Source organism: Ovis canadensis, chromosome 13 (assembly GCF_042477335.2).
Source record: "Ovis canadensis isolate MfBH-ARS-UI-01 breed Bighorn chromosome 13, ARS-UI_OviCan_v2, whole genome shotgun sequence".
Taxonomy (NCBI): Eukaryota; Metazoa; Chordata; class Mammalia; order Artiodactyla; family Bovidae; genus Ovis; species Ovis canadensis.
The window spans coordinates 78,763,271-78,787,876 of record NC_091257.1 but is presented as its reverse complement, the minus strand read 5'-3'; the positions used below and the strand labels follow the sequence as shown (position 1 = coordinate 78,787,876).

At 44.4% G+C, this 24,606-nt stretch overlaps 1 protein-coding gene and 1 long non-coding RNA gene across 11 annotated transcripts in view; one reads left to right on the top strand and one right to left on the bottom strand.

The window, feature by feature from the left end:
• Positions 1 to 21,085, bottom strand: part of RALY (RALY heterogeneous nuclear ribonucleoprotein) — an 85,215-nt gene extending 64,130 nt beyond the window's left edge. For 2 of the 10 annotated variants that reach the window (XM_069548346.1, XM_069548352.1), the window contains exon 1: positions 19,432 to 20,157. The gene's annotated coding sequence lies outside the window, so the exon portion shown is untranslated. Of the gene's footprint in view, positions 1 to 19,373 lie in introns of all 10 variants that reach the window. The other 8 variants (XM_069548350.1, XM_069548344.1, XM_069548356.1 and 5 more) reach the window with 8 other exon arrangements.
• LOC138417665 (uncharacterized) lies at positions 20,668 to 22,693 on the top strand. The gene is made up of 2 exons (XR_011248246.1): positions 20,668 to 20,819; positions 21,390 to 22,693. It is a non-coding gene; the product is annotated as an uncharacterized lncRNA (long non-coding RNA).
• Positions 22,694 to 24,606: the final 1,913 nt, after the last annotated feature.

Here is a 24,606-nt window from a genome sequence, read left to right as displayed (position 1 = left end):
TCTGTGCCAGGCCTGCTTCAGAGACACAAAGGTAACAGAGATAAATAGCACACTGTCCCTTGACCCACAAGGTCTCAATTTTATGAATGAGAGCAGATTCAGGGGTCACACAGCACCAAAGGACAACTATGGAAGTACAAGCAAAGTACAGAAAAGATCAAAATTAACTCTGCTTATGGAGTGACCAGGCAAAGCTTCACTGAGGAGATAGCATTTGAACTGGTATGAAAAAATGAGTAGGAATTTGTCTGGCAAAGAGGAGAAGGAGCTGAAGAGTTTCTACTCAGAGGGAACAGTCAAAACAAAGTCATTCTACTGAACAGGAGCACAGGGAAACAGTGGGTGTCAAAACATTGCTGACAGAAGGCAGCAGCATGAGGCAGCCCCAGACTATATGAGCCTTGTAGCCATGTCCATAGTTGAAAAGTAATCTTTTCCAACCTGGAGTGGAGGTGGAGAAAAGGGGGTACTTTAAATACATATAATCTCCCTTATTTAGTTGCCCTACTTTAGAGCAAGTCCTCCCCAAACTCCTAGAAAACAAGCCCAATCTGTGGCTCTGCCTACTGCAGTGGGATCATAAGAACTTCCCATGGAGAAGGGCCAACAGTGGGAGAAAGAGAAACGGGGTGCAGAAGGGAGGTAGTAGGGTATGAAGTAGGGCTCAAGGAGGAAAGAGCTGGAAGGGAAGAAAAAGAGGAGGAAGAGAAGCAGCAGCAAAGGCACAGATCTATCTTGGCACTGAGGCTCTTTGTTGCTGAGTTGTCCTCTATATCTTTCCAGGTAGAAAAAATAAGGTCAACGTGATGCTAGTGACAGAAATAGACCCTCCGCACCACGATGCAGCTGAGCATATTACTAACTGCCACCTCAACCCTCCCTTTGCTTAGGATAGTACTGTATGTACTAAGAAGTGGTGTTCACCCAGCTCTACCAATGATTCCAAAGTATGCCAGAAACCCCAAGCCCATGCCCTCAAGAGCATGAGGCAGCAAGCACCAAACAAAGGTCTGCAGTTTGAAGCAGGGGCCTTGCTGCTTAGGATCCTAGCAGAAAGCTGTGTTACATTCTCTGGATTTTAGTCTCATCAGAAAAACAAGGGGAGTAAACATGATGCTCTCCAAGGGCTAAGATATTACAGAAGCTGTTACCCACAGAGGATGATGCTTCATGTGGGAATTTTCCCAACCTAACTTGATAGTCTTAACTTCATTCTTTCTACTCCAAGCTATGACCAGTTTGAAGCCAAGAAGCCAGACTCAGAATGGCAGCAATCCTTGACAGTATCATCCATTTAGCCCTGTCCAAAGAGTAAACACTGGGAGATGTGACGGACAGGGAGGCTTGGCGTACTGCAGTCCATGGGGTCACAAAGAGTCGGACGCGACTGAACTGAACTGAAGGACTTGTTCCTGCCTAGACCTGTTTATCTTGTAGGTCACAAAAAGATGCTTAGACCCAAGAATTTGTTTTGTCTGACCCAAAAAAGTTAAAACAACAACAACAAAAAAAAAAAGTTAACTGCCAACATTTAAAATCAGATCTCTTTCTTTCCAATTAGATTTCTAGCTTCTCTTAAAAATACCAAAGATCTAGCAACACTAGACCCTCTGTGGTGAAGGTCAAAGGGCCTATTATAATCCTGTAATTTATTTAATGCCTTCTCACTTAATCTAAAAAATTTATGCTAACTTATCATTCATTTAGGGCTTCCCTGGTGGCTCAGTGGTAAAGAATCCACTTGCCAATGCAGGAGACACAGGTTCAATCCCTGGATCAGGAAGATCCCCTGGAGAAGGAAATGGCAACCCACTCCAGTATTCTTGCCTGGAAAATCCCACAAACAGAGGAGCCCAGCAGGCTACAGTCCATGGGGTTGCAAAAGTGTTGGACACTATTTAGCAACTAAACAACAACAATCACCCATTTCATAACATGACAACATAAGCATAAACTTTTAAACTATGCATAATATTTAAACTAATCCAACTACAAAAAATATTTGATCGTACCAAAACTTATCCTGTGATTTCATGTATCCCAGTCTGAAAACTCCAACAAAGTACCTCCATTCACTTAAAAAATACCTAGGTCCTGTGGTTAAGTACTGCAGTTCAGTTCAGTTAAGTCGCTCAGTCGTGTTTGACTCTTTGTGACCCCATGAACCATAGCACACCAGGCCACCCTGTCCATCACCAATTCGTGGAGCTCACCCAAACCCACGTCCATCGAGTCAGTGATGCCATCCAACCATCTCATCCTCTGTCATTCCCTTCTCCTCCTGCCCTCAATCTTTCCCAGCATGAGGGTCTTTTCAAATGAGTCAGCTCTTCCTATCAGGTAGCTGAAGTATTGGAGTTTTAGCTTCAACATCAGTCCTTCCAATGAACACCCAGGACTGATCTCCTTGCAGTCCAAGGATTCTCAAGAGTCTTCTCCAACACCACAGTTCAAAAGCATCAATTCTTCGGCGCTCAGCTTTCTTTATAGTACAACTCTCACATCCATACACGACTACTGGAAAAACCATAGTCTTGACTAGACGGACCTTTGTTGGCAAAGTAGTGTCTCTGCTGTCTGGGTTGGTCATAACTTTCCTTCCAAGGAGTAAGAGTCTTTTAATTTCATGGCTGCAATCACCATCTACAGGGATTTTGGAGCCCCCCAAAATAAAGTCTGACACTGTTTCCCCATCTATTTGCCATGAAGTGATGGGACCAGATGCCATGATCTTAGTTTTCTGAATGTTGAGCTTTAAGTCAACTTTTTCCCTCTCCTCTTTCACTTTCATCAAGAGGCTTTTTAGTTCCTCTTCACTTTCTGCCATAAGGGTGGTGTCATCTGCCTATCTGAGGTTATTGATATTTCTCCCAGCAATCTTGATTCCAGCTTGTGCTTCCTCCATCCAGCCCAGCATTTCTCATGATGTACTCTGCATATAAGTTAAATAAGCAGGGTGACAATATACAGTCTTGACATACTCCTTTTCCTATTTGGAACCAGTCTGTTGGTCCATGTCCAGTTCTAACTCTTGCTTTCTGACCTGCATTCAGGTCTCTCAAGAGGAAGGTCAGGTGGTCTTGCATACCCATCTCTTGAAGAATTTTCCACAGTTTATTGTGATACACACAGTTAAAGGCCTTGGCATAGTCAATAAAGCAGAAATAGATGTTTTTCTGGAACTCTCTTGCTTTTTCAATGATCCAGTGGATGCTGGCAATTTGATCTCTGATTCCTCTGCCTTTTCTAAAACCAGCTTGAACATCTGGACGTTCACAGTTCTTGTATTGCTGAAGCCTGGCTTGGAGAATTTTAAGCATTACTTTACTAGTGTGTGAGATGAGCAAAACTGTGCAGCAGTTTGAGCATTCTTTGACACTGCCTTTCTTAGGGATTGGAATGAAAACTGATCTTTTCCACTCCTGTGGCCACTGCTGAGTTTTCCAAATTTGCTGGCATATTAACTGCAGCATTTTCACAGCATCATCTTTAAGGATTTAAAATAGCTCCACTGTAATTCCATCACCTCCACTAGCTTTGTTCATAGTCTGAGAAAACATTAATTAACAAGATAGGTGTGGATCCTCCCTTCGTGGAGCTCATGGTCCAGTGGTATATAATGGGATGAACCCATATAGAATAGGAGGCACAAAGAAACACTACACTGAGGATCTCAAGTATATTCCACAACCAAGGGACCCCTTAAGGCAAGTTGTTTAACTTCTCTAGACCTGTTTCTTTGTCTATAAATGGGTAAGATTTAATTAGGCAGTTGCTGCTCAAAGTTCTTTCCAGCTTCAAATTCTACTAGCATCATAAAAACTTAGCCCAATACCCTTTTCAAGTTCCTAACACTTATTAGCTTTCTCCCTTTATCTGGGAAATCATGATCAGTTGTCATGGAAATTAACATAGTGCTCCACATATTGGATGATGATGTTACAGTAATCACAAGAAACCAAAGGGAACAGGCAGCAAGAACAGTCACTTACTCAGAAAGTCACCTGCTTTCAACACATAGGAGCTGCTCTCACTGAAGCTAGCATGGTGGGGGGGTGAAGGGGGCAGGAACTAATTCATAAGTAAAACAGTGTTGCTTTGTATTTAGGTGTTGTGGTTTCTTCCATGAGACAGCAGATTTCATCTCAGCTTGTGAGTTAAGATGAAAAAAAAAAAAGCCAATTTTACAAGGACAAGGTTCACTGAGCCTTGATTAGTTCGTTTTCCTTGTGAAATCCTAAGAGAACCCAGGAGACAGACTTTCTAGGCATCAGGGGGACCAAAAGTTACTAGCAAAATGAAGATAATCCACCTAGTCCCATGGACTAAGACTGTAACTGGGAGAAGTTCCTTCAAAATTAGAGAGTTCCATCCAGTACTGAGTTGGCCCAGAGGGACCAAGCAGGTAGCAAAAGTTAAGTACAGCGGACCAAGTGTTTCAAAGAAAAAAGTGCTAGCCTGGTGACAAACAGCAACCGGCCCCGGGCTTGCATAGCAAAGAAACAACAGGAAATGGTGTGGGCTTTGACAAACTTGAGAATTAATATTCTCTACCTAAGAGAGTCAGCCAATAAGGAAGCAGAATGTGGAATGAGGGAGACAGAGATGAAGAACATGATTCTGTAAACTCAAGCATTCTGTCAAAATGGTATGTGGCCAATTATGATATAAGGAGCCCCTGGTGGAAGGCTCAGGGAGTGAAGCCCTGTAGAATAGCTGAGGACTCTTACCACTCCTGTGAACAGGAAAATGCTCATGGTCAGCATCTGGGTCCAGCCCCTGCTACTTCCTCAAAGTCCTACTCCCTCTTCAGGAGAAACCAGTCACATGCCAGGGCCTCTATCTCATACATATTATCTCCAATGAAAGCGCTAATACCCCTAGGCTGGGTTCCAACTCAAAGTAAGTACACTATAGGCTAGACACAATCTAAGATGCTGCCAGTCTGCAAACTCTGATCCAAAAGGTAAGATCCTTTGAAAAGCTCTAGAACAGAAAGGACTTAGGACTCCTCTGTTTTTCCAAGGAGCTATCCAGGGTCCTAGATCACTTGGTTCCTGAGCTTTACAATTCATGACTTCATAGCCTTCTCCTCTGGCTTCGGCATCCCTGGTGGATCAGAGAGAAAAGAATCCGTTTGCAATGCAGGAGACCAGAGTTCAATCCCTGGGTTGCAAAGATTCCCTGGAAAAGAAATGGCTACCCCCTCTAAGTATGCTTGTCTGGAGAATTCCACGGACAGAGGAGCCTGGCAGGCTACAGTCCACGGGGTCCCAAAGAGTTGGACATGACTGACTGACTAACACTTATTCCTCTGGCTTGATCTACTGTCAAAGTATTTTCTTTAAAGACTTAAAAAATATATTCAGTTCAGTTACTCAGTCATGTCCGACTCTTTGCGACCCCATGGACTGCAGCACACCAGGCCACCCTGTCCATCACCAACTCCCAGAGTTTACTGGGAGTAAAACTCATACCCACTGAGTCAGTGATGCCGTTCAACCATCATCCTCTGCTGTCCCCTTCTCTTCCTGCCCTCAATCCTTCCGAGCATCAGGATCTTTTCAAATGAGTCAGTTCTTCGCATTAGGTGGCCAAAGAATTGGAGCTTCAGCTTAAAACTTCAGTCCTTCCAATGAACATTCAGGACTGATTTCAAGAGTCTTCTTCAACACCACAGTTCAAAAGCATCAATTCTTCCGCGCTCAACTTTTATAGTCCAACTCTCACATCCATACATGACTACTGGAAAAACCATAGCCTTGACTAGACAGACCTTTGCTGGCAAAATAATGTCTCTGCTTTTGAATATGCTGTCTAGGTTGGTCATAACTTTCCTTTCAAGGAGTAAGAGTCTTTTAATTTCATGGTTGCAGTCACCATCTGCAGTGATTTTAGAGCCCCCCAAAATAAAGTCTGTTGCTATTTCCATTGTTTCCCCATCTATTTGCCATGAAGTGATGGGACCGGATGCCATGATCTTAGTTTTCTGAATGTTGAGGTTTAAGCCAACTTTTTCACTCTCCTCTTTCACTGTCATCAAGTGGCTCTTTAGTTCTTCTTCACTTTCTGCCATAAGGGTGGTGTCATCTGCATATCTCAGGTTATTGATATTTCTCCCGGCAATCTTGATTCCAGCTTGTGCTTCCTCCAGCCCGGTGTTTCTCATGATGTACTCTGCATAAAAGTTAAATAAGCAGGGTGACAATACAGTCTTGATGTACTCCTTTCCCTATTTGGAACCAGTCTGTTGTTCCATGTCCAGTCCTAACTGATGCTTCTTGACCTGCATATAGATTTCTCAAGAGGAAGGTCAGGTGGTCTGGGATTCCCATCTCTTGAAGAATTTTCCACAAATTATTGTGATCCACACAGTCAAAGGCTTTGGCATAGTCAATAAAGCAGAAATAGATGTTTTTTCTGGAACTCTCTTGCTTTTTCCATGATCCAGCAGATGTTGGCAATTTGATCTCTGGTTCCTCTGCCTTTTCTAAAACCAGCTTGAACATCTGGAAGTTCACGGTTCACGTACTGTTGAAGCCTGCTTAGATAATTTTGACCATTATTTTACTAGTGTATGAGACAAGTGCAATTGTGCAGCAGTTTGAGCATTCTTTGGCATTGCATCTTTCTTTGGAATTGGAATGAAAACTGACCTTTTCCAGTCCTGTGGCCACTGCTGAGTTTTCCAAATTTGCTGGCATACTGAGTGCAGCATTTTCACAGCATCATCTTTTTGAATCTGAAACAGCTCAACTGTAAGTCTATCACCTCCACTAACTTTGTTCATAATGATGCTTCCTAAGGCCAACTTGACTTCACATTCCAGGATGTCTGGCTCTACATGAGTGATCACACCATCGTGATTATCTGGGTCATGAAGATCTTTTTTGTATAGTTCTTCTGTGTATTCTTGCCACCTCTTCTTAATATCTTCTGCTTCTGTTAGGTCCATACCATTTCTGTCCTTTATCAAGCCCATCTTTGCATGAAATGTTCCCTTGGTATCTCTAATTTTCTAAAGGAGATCTCTAAACTTTCCCATTCTATTGTTTTCCTCTATTTCTTCTCATTGATCACTGAGGAAGGCTATCTTATCTCTCCTTGCTAGTCTTTGGAACTCTGCATACAGATAGGCATATCTTTCCTTTTCTCCTTGCCTTTCGCTTCTCTTCTATTCACAGCTATTTGTAAGGCCTCCTCAGAAAACCATTTCCCTTTTTACATTTCTTTTCCTTGGGGATGGTCTTGATCGCTGCCTCCTGTACAAGGTCACGAACCTCCATCCATAGTTCGTTCTTCAGGCACTCTATCAGATCTAATCCCTGGAATCTATTTGTCACTTCCACTGTATAATCACAAGGGATCTGATTTAGGTCATACCTGAATGGTCTAGTGATTTTCCCTTTCTTCAGTTTGAGTCTGAATTTGGTAATAAGGAGTTCATGATCTGAGCCACAGTCAGCTCCCAGTCTTATGTTTGCTGACTGTGTAGAACTTCTCCATCTTTGGCTGCAAAGATTATAATCAATCTGATTTCGGTATTGACCATCTGGTGATGTCCATGTGCAGAGTCTTCTATTGTGCTGTTGGAAGAGGGTGTTTGCTATGACCAGTACATTCTCTTGCCAAAACTCTATTAGCCTTTGCCTTGCTTCATTCTGTACTCCAAGGCCAAATTTGCCGGGGTAACTATTATATTCAAGACACTCCTGTGATACAAATGCACTAAACTATACTTCTCCTGAAATTTGACTTTACTACCTATATTAGCTGTATATCAAACTGGACTCCTGTTCCACCTGTCTGCCACCCAAATTACTACAGACCCAAAACACTGCTCTGCTGTACTCTACTCCTATATACGACATTCATTTTAAAACGTGGTTAGCCAGTAAGATGGAGGTTCAGCAATGAGATGAAAGAATCTCAAGAGGATACCTTTTAGACTCTTCTCTCTGGACTCCACAACTAAAAGTTCCTTTTCTTTGCAAAACAGCACTATTGCCCATTACAGTCAGGTGTCCTTGGAAGTAAACAGTACAATGCTCAATGTATGCTCGCCTCTGAATCAAGATGGCATTCCCCAAGCTTCACTCCATCATTATTCTATCATCTCCGGATTCTATTTCCATAAAAGCAATAACACATCTTTGCCAAACAGAAAAGAAAAAAGACTAACTGCCCTTGAAATAGTAACTCAATCCAAGGAGGGAAGGTTTATTGCTGGAAAAACTTTGTTTCTTATTTATCAGATCCCTCAAGCTGGATTTATGAGGAGGGAGAACACAACAAAGATGTTTTTTAGGAAAAGGCACCTGGCAGCAGAGAGAAACATGACTTAGAAAGGGGCAAGACAGGATGCAGGGAAGTTAATTAGGAACCCTAGGGGGTATTAATGATCCTATAGCCCCACAATGGCCAAAACTGGCTCTACGTCTGAAACAGGTTATGGTGCTCAGGTTATTCATATGAGTATCAACCACAGCATCCAGCATCATGCCGTCAAATGCTGGGCACTAAAATCATCATAGGAACATAGAATGCTACTCCTGTAAGGGCCCTCAGTGCACACAAAGAAACTAAGGCTCATAGAAGTGAAAATGATTTGCTCAAGGTCACAGAATGGGTGAACGGTGAAAAGGAAAGAGCAGAGACTTTGAAGACAAGAAGGTCTGTTCAAATTCAAGGCTGCTATGAGGCCTTGGGCAAATTACCCAACCTTTCTCAGTCTATTTTTGTAGGGCTGCTATGAGGATTCTAAGAGATACTGCCCTCTAGATACAACCACAAATTTACAGGAAACACAGGGTACAGAGACATATTAAACACACCACAGATAAGGCAATGAGCAAAATTTCTACAGGAAAAACAATCTAGTTCCTTCAACAAATAAAGGGGGGAGGGCTTCCCAGGTGGCTCAGTGGTAGAGAATATACCTGCCCATGCAGGAGATACGAGTTCGATCCCTGATTGGGGAAGATCCCACATGCTGCAGGGCAACTAAGTCCATGCATCTCAACTATTGAGCCTGTGCCCTAGAGTCCATGCCCTGCAACAAGAGAAGCCACCACGATGAGAAGCCCGCGTGCTGCAACTGGAAAGTGGCCCCCGCTCTCTGCAACTAGAGAAAAGCCTGTGCAGTAACAAACACCCAGCACAGCCAAAGATAAATAAATATTTTTAAAATAATAATAAAGGGGGGAAAGTGAACTTATAAGTGTCTGGAGTGGTGATGGCTGCACAATGATATGAACATACAGAATGCCACTGCACTGTATGGCTAAAGTGGTAACTTTTATATTGTATATATTTTTTACCACAATAAAAAAAAGTTCAAAAAATTTTTAAAAAGGAATACATTGTGAAATACTTAAGGACAAAATATGATGATAGCAAAATTTCAAAGCACAGGATAAGGAAAAGTAGATAAAGGCATAAATGAAATAATACTGACCATGAATAGATAACTCCCGAAACCGAATGATGGGTACAACATGCTTCATTAACCTACTCTGTCTACTTTGCATATGTTTGAAATTTTCCATATTAAAAGTAAAGAAGATTTGGTTAGGTTTAAATCCTGGCAACTCCATTTAGTAGCACTGTGGCTGTGGGCTTATTTCTTAACCTACTGATGTCTCAGTTTCTTATCTATATGATGAGGAACATAGCACCTACTTCTAGGATTGAGATGATAATGATTTTTTATATTTAGACATATTATATCTAAAATGTATATACAATATATTAAAATCTTATATGTAAATATATTATATACATGAATTCTCTAAGATTACAAATACATTTATATTAGCTAGGTAACACACACACAAAGGGCCCAGCACATAGTAACCTTCAGTTAAGTATCAGCTCTATTAGTATGAACACAAGGTACTAATATGGTGTCTCAATACAATGGGGACCCAAATCATGGCAGCTGTTGTTAACATAAATGGTAGTTAGGTCTAGAACCCAGGCCAGATTTTTAAAATCAAGTATTTGACACATCTCCTTGATAGACCAGGTCAATGACCCACTGGCAACTCTAACATCCCCGGTGTCTCCTGACAAATACCAGAGAACCTAATACAGGATCAGGAGCTGACTAATGTTTAACATGCTTCTCTGGAAGCAGGCAGGGCCACCTTGTTTGCCAAAACCAAGTAATTTATGGTACATTTCCTAATATCTGCTGACAGAACAAAGAAGAAAGCCTCTAGGACATGATCAATGTTCACATCAGCTTTCAAAGTGATTTGGTAAAACCATAGAAAATACACACCCAGCTAGGGTACAGCACGCAGGATAAGAGCTGACAAAGAAATGGCAATTTTTTCGCACTCTCCTTCGTACCCCCTATATTTTAAGAGAAGACAAACTCTCTTTCAACATAATTCAAGTATGACTGTTTGCTGGATTAATTGCTTCCTTGAAATGATAAAATTATTGACAAATAATTAATGACAAAGAGCTCATTCTAATCCTTCTATCAATTTAAATACAAATTGGCTTAAGAATATTATTACCTTTTCCACCTGCTCTAGGAGACTATGAGAGGGTATCAACCACTCCAAATTATGGGACATGTCCTCCCCACTCTGATCAATAGCAAGAATATGGATGCCACTTGATCTATGAGTAGTCACACATCTCCATTTCTGCTCAAGTCACTCCCATTGCACACAGTGTCCTCTCTCCATCTCCAGAGCCTAAATCACCTGTGTCCATACTTTCTGGAAACAAAAGGGAAGAGGAGAGAAGCACCACGTGAGAAAAGGTATCTGGGTGCTGCTTCTGGGTAATCTAGGAGATCTGGTCCAAACACAGAAACACTAGTGTTTCATATTATAAGCACAACCAGAAGGAATATTAGAACTTAAGATGGTCCTGGATAATACATGGTCACTATCTTTGTCCTACAAAGACCAGTATAAATGCTCGCTTCTCCAAAAATGTTCCCTAGGCACCACAAATGAAGCAATCCCTCCCTCCTCTGAACTTTCCTATCACTTTACTCCTTTATGGTACTGCTAAAAGTTCATACTGTGGCTCTTACAACTCACTTGTGTAACTACACACCAACCAGAATAACAAAAAATGAAAAAGACAGATAATGCTAACTGCTGATAAGGATATGGAGCAAAAGGAATTTTCTCATGCACAACTGATGAGTGTGATCTGGTATGCCTCTGAAAACTGTCAATAACCACTAAAGCTGAACTCTATGGACTTGAGTTATGTGGTTAGAGAACACTCACTGTTTCCCCTTAACAGTTCTGCCCAGAGTGCTTTGCTCCATCACTGTCTCTGTCTAAAATGCTTCCAGCATTCTTTCTCCCAACCCAAGGCTGATCCAGGCCACTCTTCCTGGTCACTGCAGCCCTAAGAGATCTCCTCTTCTATAGAAAACTCTGCTATTTACCTATTACCTCTGACAACGACTTGGGTTCTTCATGTATAACTGCATTATCTGGTTTTATGATATAGTTTTGAGTGTAACATCTAATCTGCTTCTCACAATACATTGTGAGGAAAGCAAGATATGAATTATTAACCCTATTTTATAGATACTTCTGAATTGTGGTGCTAGAAAAGGCTCTTGGGAGTCCCTCGGACAGCAAAGAGATCAAAGCAGTTAATCCTAAAAGAAATCAACCCTAAATATTCATCAATTGATGCTGAATACTTTAGCCACCTGATGCAAAGAGCTGACTCATTGGAAAAGACCTTGATACTGGGAAAGATTGAGGGCAGGAAGAGAAGGGGGCAACAGAGAATGAGATGGTTGGACAGCATCACCAACTCAATGGACATGAGTTTGAGCAGGCTCCAGGAGACAGTGAAGGACAGGGAAGCCTGGCATGAAGCAGTCCATGGGGTCACAAAGAGCTGGACACGACTTAGCGACTGAACAATAGATGAGAAAATGAACTTCCACAGAGGAGACAATGACTTGTTCCGACCAAATTAGTTCCAGGAAACAAAAGATCTTAGTCTTCTAAAGCAAACTGTTTTATCAGCTACAACTTCATGATTACCTTGTCTCCCCAGAGAACACAGGTTCCCTGGAGACAAGAGACTGTTTTACATATTTACATCCCTCACAGCACCAAGGGAGGCACTCAGTGAGCGCCATACAGTTTGGCCGATTGATTTCAATACTGTCCCCAAACTATGAGACTGAACACAGGCATATTTCCTCTTCTTCCAGACCTCACGAACAATGTTAAATTGTCAGAAGAAATCATGAACAAAACACAGCATCCCAAATAACATTTCTTTTTTGAGGGAAGGGACAAGAAACGAGGAAGAGCCCTTCAAGACAGGGTAAGCTCAACGTTTCCTCCATTTCATAGGGCTCCATGCTGCTAAGTGTTCAAAGAAGGCTGGCAGAGGCAGTAGCAATGGGTTTCAAAAACCACTCATTAGTCATAATTAACAAGTCAAATATCGATCAAATGTGAATTCCCTGACAGTCTGGTGGTGAGGACTCCGCACTATCACTGCTGAAGACCTGGGTTCAATACCTGCTTAGGGAACTAAGATCCCACAAGCTGCATGATGCAGCCAAAATCAACACAAAAAACAACTAATGCCGGAAACCACACCTCAATTCTACTTGCAAGCAAAACAGAGAGCGATCTTATTTTAAAACTGCATATAAAACTTAAAATAATTAAATCTGAAACTTAATTTGCTTCATCCAGTCATGTTCGACTCTTTGTGACCCCATGGACTGCAGCCCACCAGGCTCCTCTGACCATGAGATTTTTCAGGCAAGGATACTGGAGTGGGTTGCCATTTCCCTCTCCAGGGGATCTTCCCAACCCAGGGATCGAACCCGGATCTCCTGCACTGCAGGCAGATTCTTTACCAACTGAGCTACAAGGGAAGCCCTCAAATAGGAAGCTAGACATTATCAACTTTGGAAACCAGTCAAAAAACTGATGTGAGAACAGGGCAAGCACTAGGCAGGCATCTGCACCCCCAAGCCTGGAGGACAATGTCGCCTCTTACCCTAAGGTTCTTGACTTTACACAATGGCTGATAGACACCTCAGCAACAGAGGAGAAAATCTAGATAACAGGAGGGAAGGTCAGAAACAAATTGAAACACTGAAAGTGAGATATTCAAATAGGCCTCCTGGCCTAACACTACATCCATTAATTCTGCTATTTTCAGTTTGAACCCTCAACCAAAATATCCAGGCCAAGGCAGCAGAAGTATAAACTAGGACCTGTTTTATTTATCTGAATGTAATTTGAAGGCAGCAATCATGTCCAGTTTGGTTTATATGTTCTCCATAGGGAGAACTCATAGTTGGTACTCCAAATTTCTGGAACAAATAGTTGGACTTAGGGATGGAAAGCAGCTGACATAACCTTGCTACAGCAGCTAGGTAACCTACTTATCATGGTAACTCTACCCAAGACCCTAATTTTAGTAAAGTTAATTTTAATTGGTATGAAAATCAATTTAGGATGAGCCTTTAAGGTATGAAAAAAAGTTATTCTTGTGTTCAACTGATTCAGGCACAGCTATCATTATTATATTGAGAGCAGCATTTCTCAGAGCCAGCTTACTGTTATCTGGAAGAACAAAGTCTCAAAGCCTTTTAACATGGTCTGTGTTAAGCACAGAACAACATTTGACTTCTCACTGCAGCATGATCATACCTTCCAGAAAGGAAACCCAGACGTAGAGCAGACCTAGAGAAATAATGAGTTATGGACACAATTCTTTTAAACCTACTACTGCATTTGCTAGGACGAAGAACTGCAAAGGAAAACTAGACAAACAGATCAACAGACACCAAACACTACCTTTAACTAGGCTTAGTGAAATCCTTCATAAACCAAACAAACAGGAGATAGCTAAATATCAGAGAAATGCCTCTAGAATGAAAACCTGGCCAACACTAAATCTGACCTTCCAAATGAGAATACTTACTTGGAATAAAGCAATGATTCTTACCTTGACAAATAAACAAAACTATTCAGTCTCTACAGATGGCATTTTAAGGGCCAGGTAACCTCAGCAGACGTTATCTCATAAAGCCAAAGCTCTAAGGAAATGTAAATTGCTGGTCCAGTGTTTTTCCAGTCCTAGTGGTCTTTGGGAATCTTACAGTGTTTTTTCAACTTTCCTTTCATTCTATGATTTTAAACAGCTTGCTATATTTTTGAATATACCTTTTTAGTCATGGGATCCAAGTTTGCCCCATGGGACAACAGCTCCAAGTTTATAGTGGAACTCAGTAGATAATTTGGTAAATTCATCTCACAAGCAATTTTTCAGCAATTTGTCCACTCTAAAAAGCAATATCCATCTGTTTATATACTGAAAGATGTCTATGAACCCAGAATTTAACCCTGTGAGATACTCTCAATATTCTCACAAAGCCCTTCCTCCTTTCAGAGATAAATTCTTAAGCTGCTCCCATAAAACCAGACATTCAGACTGTTGAGAGGTAAAAGTATGATTCAAGATTGTCCAGTCCAACCCTAGTGCTTTACAGACAGGAAGACTAAGATCCAGGGAGTATTAGGTAATTACAGTTAACAGGAGTTTGGCAAGTGTCAAAAGCCCACTGAATGCTATCCCCACTCCCCCAGTGGAACAGCACTGGGCATGGTGGGAGAATAGTCAGATTTGCACTTCAGTCAGTGGAACACTCCAAATACATGTGTCTGAGCCTAAGAAAATCTGAATATTCAACCACAAACTCCCGACCCCTACCCCAACATAGAGAGCAGGAGAAGCAAACAGTTTGAATGGCTTCTTGGAGATGCAGACTAGAACCTAGGGATAATATCCAATCCTTCCTCCCCTCCTCCCAGGAGGCACAGCACATTTATTCACATGGAGGCCATTATGAAGTGACAGAAAGACGAGGAAAATGGAAGGGCTGCAGAAACAGAAAAGATAACAATACTTGAGCAGATGCCTGTCTCAGGTTATTCGATAGTTACTCCCCACTACAAGAACGTCAAATCCTTTTTCTGTCACCAGGCCTCACCCTTCAGCCCTCTGATTATTTTATGAAGCAGTAAGAAGGAAAGAGGCTTGGCCAATCCCATGCACTGAATGAGCAGCCAAGGACTAGACCGAACATCCTCAGGCCCACGACTCGACTCCCATGTACCCCACTGCCCCTTCTTTCTCGTCCTGAGTGTCTGTGAGCTATATCCCACCATGGATCTGAAACTTTCCTTACAGTACCAAGGGGGCAGTTGTAGGACAGCAGGCTAACATTACTGCTGCCATCTTCCTCCCTCCAGTTGTACATTTTATACATAAAGCTAAAATTGAATTAAAATTAGGTTTTCAGTCACTTACGTGAAAATCCTACACCCCTACTACTGCCTAAGGAAGAAAGGGGAGGTAAGGGAAGAGGGAGGGAAGAGAAAGGAAGAAAGAAAACACCTCTCCAAAAGATAGACTGGCTTAAAATTCAACATTCAAAAAACAAAGATCGTGGCATCCAATCCCATCACATCATGACAAATATATGGAGGAGAAACAATGGAAAGTGAGATTTTTCTTGGGCTCCAAAATCACTGCAGATGGTGACTGCAGCCATGAAATTAAAAGACACTTGCTCCCTGGAAGAAAAGCTATGACCAACCTAGACAGCATATTAAAAAGCAGAGACATTTCTTTGCCAACAAAGGTCCATCTAGTCAAAGCTATGGTTTTTCCAATAGTCATGTACAGATGTGAGAGCTGGACCATAAAGAAAGCTGAGCACCAAAGAACTGATGCTTTTGAACTGTGGTGTTGCAGAAGACTGTTGAGAGTCTACGAGAAGATCAAATCAGTCAATTCTAAAGGAAATCAGTCCTAAATACTCATTGGAAGGACTGATGCTAAAGCTCCAATACTTCGGCCATCTGATTCAAAGAACTGACTCATTAGAAAAGACCCTGATGGTGGGAAAGATTGAAGGCAGGAGTAGGGGATGACAGAGGATGAGATGGTTGGATGGCATCACCCGGCTCAATGGACATGAGTCTGAGCAAGCTCAGGGAGTTGGTGATGGCCAGGGAAGCCTGGCATACTACAGTTCATGGGGTTGCAAAGAGTCTGACACGACTGAGTGACTGAACTGAAAACAGTCTTACCTGTCTCCTCCTCAGCTCCCCAGATTTCTCCTCTTGGCTCAGTCTTTTCTCTGAAGTCTAGGCTTAAACAATTTCTCCGAGGAACTCCCACCCTTACCATCCATGGATGGGTTAGTTTCCTTCCTCCATGCTCTGACAGTGCTTGTTCCTGTCACAATACTTCTCACACTGCCTGTTTCTTTGTCTGTCTTCCCCGAGACACCCAAATTCCCAAGCTTAGTGCTGTGTGTGGCAGACCCTTAATAACTGTTCTGTAAATGGAAAACTTTCCAATAATGAGGTTCCCAATGAAACAGAATCTCAACAGGTAGCGTATTCAAATGTTGGCCAGGTGGCCAGCTGGTCTATGACTTTAAGTCCCTTAACTATAAAAGATTCTCTCCAATAAACAATTCAGTACTTTCTGACTTTATTATCATACTCAGGAGTTTGGCCTTTAATATGTAAACAATATTGGGCCATCAGATTTTTAAGGCAAGTGCAACATGATCAAATCTGTCTTTGTTGCCCTTTTATCCATCTTTGGAACATGTCCCAACTCAACCCTCTGTTGGCTTCAAGACAAAATTCCAACTACACTTCACAAACATAAACACCACATGCTACCACCACACCCCCAAAAGCACACAAAGACACAGAAGCAGTCAAACCAAAGGGAATTTTGAAAGACTAAATGCAGCATTTAATTCCATCTTAACCACCTGCAAGCAACAAGGATCCATAAATACCCTCTAGAAACCCAAAAACTAATCCCTCTTGTGTGCCTTTATGGAAAGAGGAGGGCACTGAGAGGGAGCATTTCATAAAGGTAATCCATTTAATCATCCTGAGCAGTTCTGATCTGAGCTGCTGTCATAGAACTGCTATTCTTGATTACTGCAGCCCCATACGCCCAAACCCAGGATGGCCAGAAAGGAAGATGCAAACAAGGAGAGGCTGGGAAGTCCCCTGGGTTCTATCTCAAGAGCAGGAATTCCCTCTGGAAGACATAGATGGGGCAAGCAGAAATCTGCAAAAAAAGGCTTCAGTGATAAGGAACTTTAATCTGCAGAGTTGGGGGAAGGGGGTAGGGAAGGTTAACCAAAGGGGTACAAGCAGGCCTGGGTCCTTGTTGGGGAACTGCAAGCCACACCCTACTGCAGATGAGGCCTAATCATCATTTTGCATTTACAGAGCACTCTGGGCTTAAGGGAGGCACTAAGAGTGCCTGCTTTGCCAGTCACAAAAGGACAAATATTGCATGATTCCATTTATACGAAGCACCGACAACAGTCAAATTCAGAGACAGAAAATAGAATGATAGTTGCTAGGAGGGAGAAAGGAATGGGAAGTAAGTGTTTATATGTAGTTTCAGCTGAAGAAGATGAAAAAGTTCTAGACACAGATGGTAATAGTTGCACAACAATGTAAATATATTTAATGCCACAGAACTGTATATGTAAAAGTGGTTAAAATGGTAAAATTTTATCTTATGTGTACCTTTACCAAAAAAAAAAAAGCATACCAGCTTTAAAATTATATTGTCTGCAGTTATCAATTACATGACCCTGAGCACATCATATAAACTCTGTTTCTTCTGCAAAACGGGTTTAATAATAGTACCTAATTCACACAGTAGCTCTTGAGAACTAAATGAGATACTCCACACAAAATCCTTAATCCAGTGACTGGTACATGGAAAGTACTTAATGTTAGCCTACTGCCACAATGCACTTTCACAGCCATTTCTCATAGGCCCCACACAACCCTGTGAGAGTTTACAGATAAAGAAACTGAGGCTCAGAGAATCACAATGAGTAGCCAAGTTCATGGTGCCACAGCAAATCAAATCCTATGCCCATGAGACATGTCCTGTCCTCTCCACTTGTTAATTTGGTGATCTAAGGCTAGTGCCCTAAACCTTGCTATGTTTCAATTCTCAATTAGAGCTGTGAAAAAGGAAATATAAACCAAACGCTACAAGCTACCTTACTGAACTAGATGAGAAATGAAATCAGATAATGGTTACAAAAGAGAACTATAAAACATAAACAAAGTACTATGCAACAGAAGTGGTAATTTATGAGACTGCCTGCTCTGCCAGTCACAAAAGGACAAATACTGCATGATTTGTTTTACAGCGCACAAAACCTGGCTTCCTTTTAATGCTGGGACTAAATAACTTCCTGGTGATTTCATTTCACTTGGGATTCTGGGTCTTAAGGCCTGAATAACTAGTTTAGTGTTCTTTCAAAAGGTGGCAAACTATGGTAGAAATAAAAATATTACTGGACTGGGAGTCAGAAGACTGAAATCCTAGTTCTGATTCTGTCACTAAAGCAGTCCGTGAATTTAGACAACTTACTTCCCCTTTCAGAGGTTCAGTTAAGGGGAAAGAGGGAAAAGGCAGGAAAAGATTTAAGACTAGAGAGGACCCCTTGGCAGTCCTATGTACCACTACTCTTAAATCCACCATCTTGGAAAAGGGATCCTCCAGACTCCAGAGAACTACAGCAAATATCAGTAGACTCAAGACCTGGCCTAGGAACACCCCTGCCTGATCTTTACACACCAGGCATCAAACACACTGGAAAACTAGAACACTTGCCAAAGTTAATTTTAGTCCACTTTTACCCCTCTGGGCCTTATCTGAAAATAAGAGAAATAAATCTCTAGTTGAAAGCAGGAGAGTCTAAGCAATTGACTTGAGCCACTTTCTGCTCCCCCTCCCTTTAAACAGTACAGAATAGACAAGATTTGGAGGAACATGCCATAAACAAACAAAAGATGGACCTCGTTGCTTTAAATGACCTACGCCTTCCTTGAGCCAAACACCCCAGGGAACTTTAGTGTGCTGGAAATCTGGAATCCTCTGTATCCATCCACTTCTAAGGGGCAATATTAGCAAGAAATTTGTAATTACTTCCTTTCCCTCCGACCTCGCACAGATTCAGAATGGAATTTCATCCATAGTGGACACTGGCCCGTGAACCAGGGAGGACGGAGATAGGTCTCTCATCTAATGATGGGACTCAAAATCCGTTCTGCACTAAGAGATTACACAAGCTCACACTAAGAAATAAATAACAGACACCAGCACTACGGCTTTACACTTCGGTGGCTACACACTGTGATTTGGAACACATTCTTTAACATCTCGGAGCCTTGATTTCTGTTTTTGTAAATAGGGGTAACCTCAGAAGGCCGTCTTGAGCATTCTATGAAACAGGCTGCCGAAGTTCCTGCGTCAAGTCCGTTAAATGTTACCTGTTGGTATTAAACACTTCTCTCACACATCAGTTTCCTCCCCGAATCCACAAAATACCCTGCAAGGCGACTTTCTTTCTCCCGGTTCACTGAAAGGCAAGCTGAGGCTCGGCCGGGAAAAGGCTGCGTGAAGTGCGGCGCGCGGCCCCAGCTCGAGGGCCTACTGTTGTTCCTGTAAGAAGCCCAAGGTGTGCCACGAGCCCAGGACCGGGAGAGGCGGGGACCGAGGAGGCGCTCAGGTCCTTAGGGAGCCAAGCGGGTCCAGTTTTGCGCGCCTCGGGGATCCCGCAGACCCAGCCCGGGAGGGAGAGTCGGAAAATGCCCCAGGTCTGGCCCGGAGCCGGGGCCGGGCCCGCCCGAGGCCTCCCCGGCGCGGCCTCCACTCCCCCCCTCCTCCCCTCGGCGGGCGGGGCGGGGCGCGAGCACAAAAGACTCCAACTTCCGAGCGGGCGCGGGCCCACCCCGCCAACTCCTGGCCCAGGCCCGGCCCGCGGAGAGGAGGCGGGCAGGGAACGCCAGGGCGGCCGGGAGCGGGAGCTGGAGCGGGCGCGGGCGGGCCCGGCCGGCGACCCAAGGCGGCGGGGCCGAGTGGAGGGGAAGGTGCGAGAGAAGGGGGCTGGGAGTTACTCCGGCTCCCGAGACTCCCAGAAGGGCCGGAAAAAGAGTTTCTAAAAATAAGCAGGGGCCAGCGCGAAGAGGTGGGTGACCAAAACGGAACCAGGAGCACCCCCTCCCCGCACCTTGAAGGAGACGCCCCTGCTCGCGGCCCCCACTCACCCGCGCTGAGAGGTCTGGAGGAAGCCGCGCGGCGCGGAAGGAGGCGGTGCCGCCGCACTCGGGGGCGGAAGGGAGGGAGCGAGGGAGGGAGGAAGAAGGCGGCCCCGGCCGCAGCGTGAGGAGCTGAGTACAAGCGCGGGAGTCGCCCCCGTCGCCCCCTCGGCTTCTCTCAGCTCAGCCCGCCCTGCGCCCGCGCTGCTCGCGCACCCCGCCGCACTGACAGCGGTGCGAGCCCAGCAGCCGCGAGTCCTTCCCTTGGCCCGGACCACTGAGGCGCGCGGTGGTGGGGGTGCCCGGAGCGGCTTCTCTCAACTCGCCCCGGCTCGCCGCTCCGGCCAGGGCCCAGCCACCCCTTGCCCTCGCCTTGGTCTCCAGAAAAGAGCCCGGCGACGCTTGCGCGGCGTCCGCAGCCCCGCCCTAACAGCCTGGCTCCCGAGACGCAGCTACTCTTCCCACCCCCTCAACCTAGCCTTGGAAAGGTCCAGAGCTTCGGCGGGGAGAAGAGAAAGGAGGGGTCGGGGCGGGGCCTAACAGGGAGGAAGGCCGGAGGTGGGAGCCTGAGGAGGCGGGGCTAGGGCGGGAAGAGACGCTCTCTTACAGCAGTACGGAGCGTAAGGCGGGGCGGAGCCGAGAGGGTGCTAAGGCCGAGAAGAGAGGCGCGGGAGACAAGTATGGAAGGCAGTGGAGGCCTCGCAGACCGGGGAAGGGCGAGCATGAAAAAGAGGAGTGGGCGGGGTGGGGCCTACCCAGAGGAGGGGTCAAGAGTGGAGGCAGGCCCGGGCGAGCTTGGGGAAGTAGGGGCCCTTAGGGGATGGTGTTGGAGGCGGGGGCTGAAGAAAAGCCTAAAAGGGAGGAGAGATTGAGCGGGACAGAAGGAGGCGGGCCCGGAAGCCGAACTAGGAGGAGGGAACCCGAAGGTAGCCGCTTGAGGAGGAGCCGGAAGGAGGGCGGTGGGCGGGGTGGAGGGGGTTAGGAGGAGGAAAGTAGGGCTGGAGGTGGGCGGAGCCTGGAGAAGGAGCCCAAACAAGTTGCCGGTGGGGCGGTGCCGGGAGGATGCGGAAGAGATGAGGTAGGAAGGAACGCCAGGTCCTTTCACTTTCAAGGGAGCCTGGTGCGCGGACAGGGCCAGGGTCCACGCTGTTGGTTGGGACTGGGCGGAGACGCCGCCCTGAGGGGCGGGAGGAGGTGCCACTTCCACCTGAAAAAAAATGTTAAATTCGAGTAACTTCACCTTTCCAGGGTGCAGGAAGTGTTATAACTGGATCTCGATCTGGATGTTTGTCCTGCCTCCTGAATATTTCTCCTGTCGAAAACTCACCTAAATCAATGATGCAACCTCCACGGAGCAGCTGGGTGGCTTCCCAGAGCACACGAGGACCGTAAGCCCTTCAGCTGTAGACTTCCCTGAAGGCTGGGAAGATAAGATTCTCCATGCATCGTCCGACTCATGATTCTGTGATTGTATTTTTCACATCCCAGTGAGAGACTTTATTTTGGGGGGCTCCAAAATCACTGCAGATGGTGACTGCAGCCATGAAGTTAAAAAACACTTGCTCTTTGAAAGAAAAGCTATGACAACCTAGACATCATATTAAAAGGGATATTACTTTACCAACAAAGGTCTGTCTAGTCAAAGCTATGGTGTTTCCAGTAGTCATGTATGGATGTGAGAGTTGGACTATAAAGAAAGCTGAGTGCTGAAGAATTGATGCTTTTGAACTGTGGTGTTGGAGAAGACCCTTGAGAGTCTTCTTGGACTGCAAGGAGATCTAACAGTCCATTCTAAAGGAAATCAGTCCTGAATATTAATTGGAAGGACTGATGCTGAAGCTCCAATACTTTGGCCACCTGATGCAAAGAACCCACTCATTGGAAAAGACACTGATGCTGGCAAAGATTGAAGGCAGGAGGAGGAGACAACAGAGGATGAGATGGTTGGGTGGCATCACCGATGGGATAGATATGCGTTTGAGTAGGCTCTGGGAATTGGTGATGGACAGGGAAGCCTGGCGTGCTGCAGTCCGTGGGGTTGCAAAGCATTGGACACAATTGAGCGACTGAATTGATTTTTCACATCACTTCTCCCAGAACCTGCCTAAGAGACTGGATTCCTGAGCACAGAGCAGAGGTTGAAATGAACCCTGCCTGATTCTGCCAGACCAGCAGTTAAAGCTACACTTGTGTTGTTTAATGACCTCTGTATCTTGCTTCAAAAGGAAGAGAAATCAAATTAGAGAGATGGTGACAACTGAGCCCAAGGCCAAGAGTGTTCTTCCCCCACCCCTTCTAACTTCTGGTTTCTTCTTATGCCTCAAGTCTCTGCTTAAATATCACCTCCTGGGAGTTCCCTGTTGGTCCAATGGCTAAGACTCTGTGCTCCCAATGCAAGGGACTTGAGTTTGATCCCTAGTCAGGGAACTAAGTCCCACAGCGACTAAGACCCAGCACAGCCCCGCCCCCCCCCAAAAAAAGAGTTTGGAAAAAAAACCTCAGAAAGATCTTCCCTGAATAGTCACCTTAAAGATGTCCTCTGTTTTGCCAAACTTGTTCATGTCTCTCTTGGCATTTTTAGTCTTGTCATTTATTGATCAGTTTACATGTTTTTGCCCATGTTCTGCACTGGAAGGTAAGTTCCATGAGGTCAGGAATCAGACTGTTGTGTATATCACTGTGTCACTAGATCTAGTGCATAAACCCAGTGTTCAAAAAACACTTGAGGGGATGAATGAGTCAATCAAAAACCAGTTAATAAACCTGGTCCCTGCCAATCTCTGCTCTGTTTCTGGCTGCCCCCTGGTGCCTCACCTCCCTCTCTGTGAACTAGCTTTACCATGTTGTTTGACTAGACCACAGTCTCTTAGCTCTCTCTGATATAGCTCATTCTCTACTTGAATTGCTCTTTCCTTTCTGCCTAGATGCCTCCTGTTCAACACTCAACTCATGGATGACCTCCTCTGAGAGGTCTTCTCTGACCAGCCCCCACCAGGAAGGGTGAAGCACTCACCACTTTGTGTTCACGGCCTCAATTATAAAACTTCTCTGTGCTGGTGACATCATCTTCCCTCCTGGCATCCTGCTGGCACTGAGGATTATGATAATGGCCTATAAAGTCCTGTGTGATCTGCCTCCTCCTACTCTTCAGTCCTTATCCCCTATGGTATTCCTCTCACCTCATCTCACTCACTCTAGCCACACTGGCCTCCATCCTGTTCTCTGGCCATGCCAAACACACTGCTAACCTTAGGGCCTTTGCACTGGCTCTTGTGTCTGCCTCAAATGCTCTCTTCCCAGATACTGGCATGGCTGGCTCCTCCTTCAGGTCGCTGCTCAAATGTCACTTCCTTAGGGAAGCCCGAGGAAATGACCCACATTTAAAATAGCACTCTACTCCTCTGCACTTCCTCACACCCTTTCTTAGTGAATTTTTCTCTGTAGCAGTTATCGCAACATGAAATATTACATTTATTGTCTCTCCCACCCCCTTAACCTTTCACTGTAGTGTGATCTCCACAAGGATTTTGTCTGTTTTGTTCATTCCCCAGAACCTAAAACAGTAGGTCCTCATTTAATATTAGTTGAATGCATGGTTATGAATTCAACAAAGAAATGCTAGGAGTACTCTGCGTCATCTAGAAGAATCCCTGAAGATTAGCGTATAAAGGGAGATGTTTCTGAGGAAATACACTGGCAACACTAGCTAACATGGAGCATTTACTAGTTGCCAGGCAATCTGCTAAGTGCTTTTCAAGCTTGTTCCCACAACAGCCCTATGTTCAGTTCAGTTCAGTTCAGTTGCTCAACTCGGCTCTTTGCAACCCCATGGACTGCAGCACACCAGGCTTCCCTGTCCATTACCACCTCCCAGAGCCTACTGAAACTCATGTCCATTGCGTCAGTGATGCCATCCAACCATCTCATCCTCTGTCGGCCCCTTCTCCCACCTTTAATCTTTCCCAGCATCAGGGTCTTTTCCAAAGAGTTGGTTCTTCACATCAGGTGGCCAAAGTATTGGAGTTTCAGCTTCACCATCAGTCCTTCCTATGAGGTAGTTACTATTATAATCCCTATTGTACAGAAACTGGCGAAGAGGTTAACTTTCCCAAGGTCACACAGTTAATAAGTGGTGGAGTCCAACGTTAGAACCTTCACACTGAGTCACGATACTGCCTACCTTCTGATTATTAAAGATCTACCACTATTGGTCTAATAAAGGTGAAGCATGAAGATGAGATATCCTTTTGCCTTCTGAACAGTGTGGTGCCTAGAGTTGTGGCAGAATATTTTCTTAGCCACTGTATTAGGGTTTTGCAAAAAAACAGAACCAATAGGATATGTTGAGATATATAGAAGAGATTTATTACAGGAATTGGTTCGCAGTTATGTGGGCTTGAGAAGTCCCATGATCTGCTATCTGTAAGCTAGAGAACCAGGAAAGTCAATAGTATGATTCAGTCCA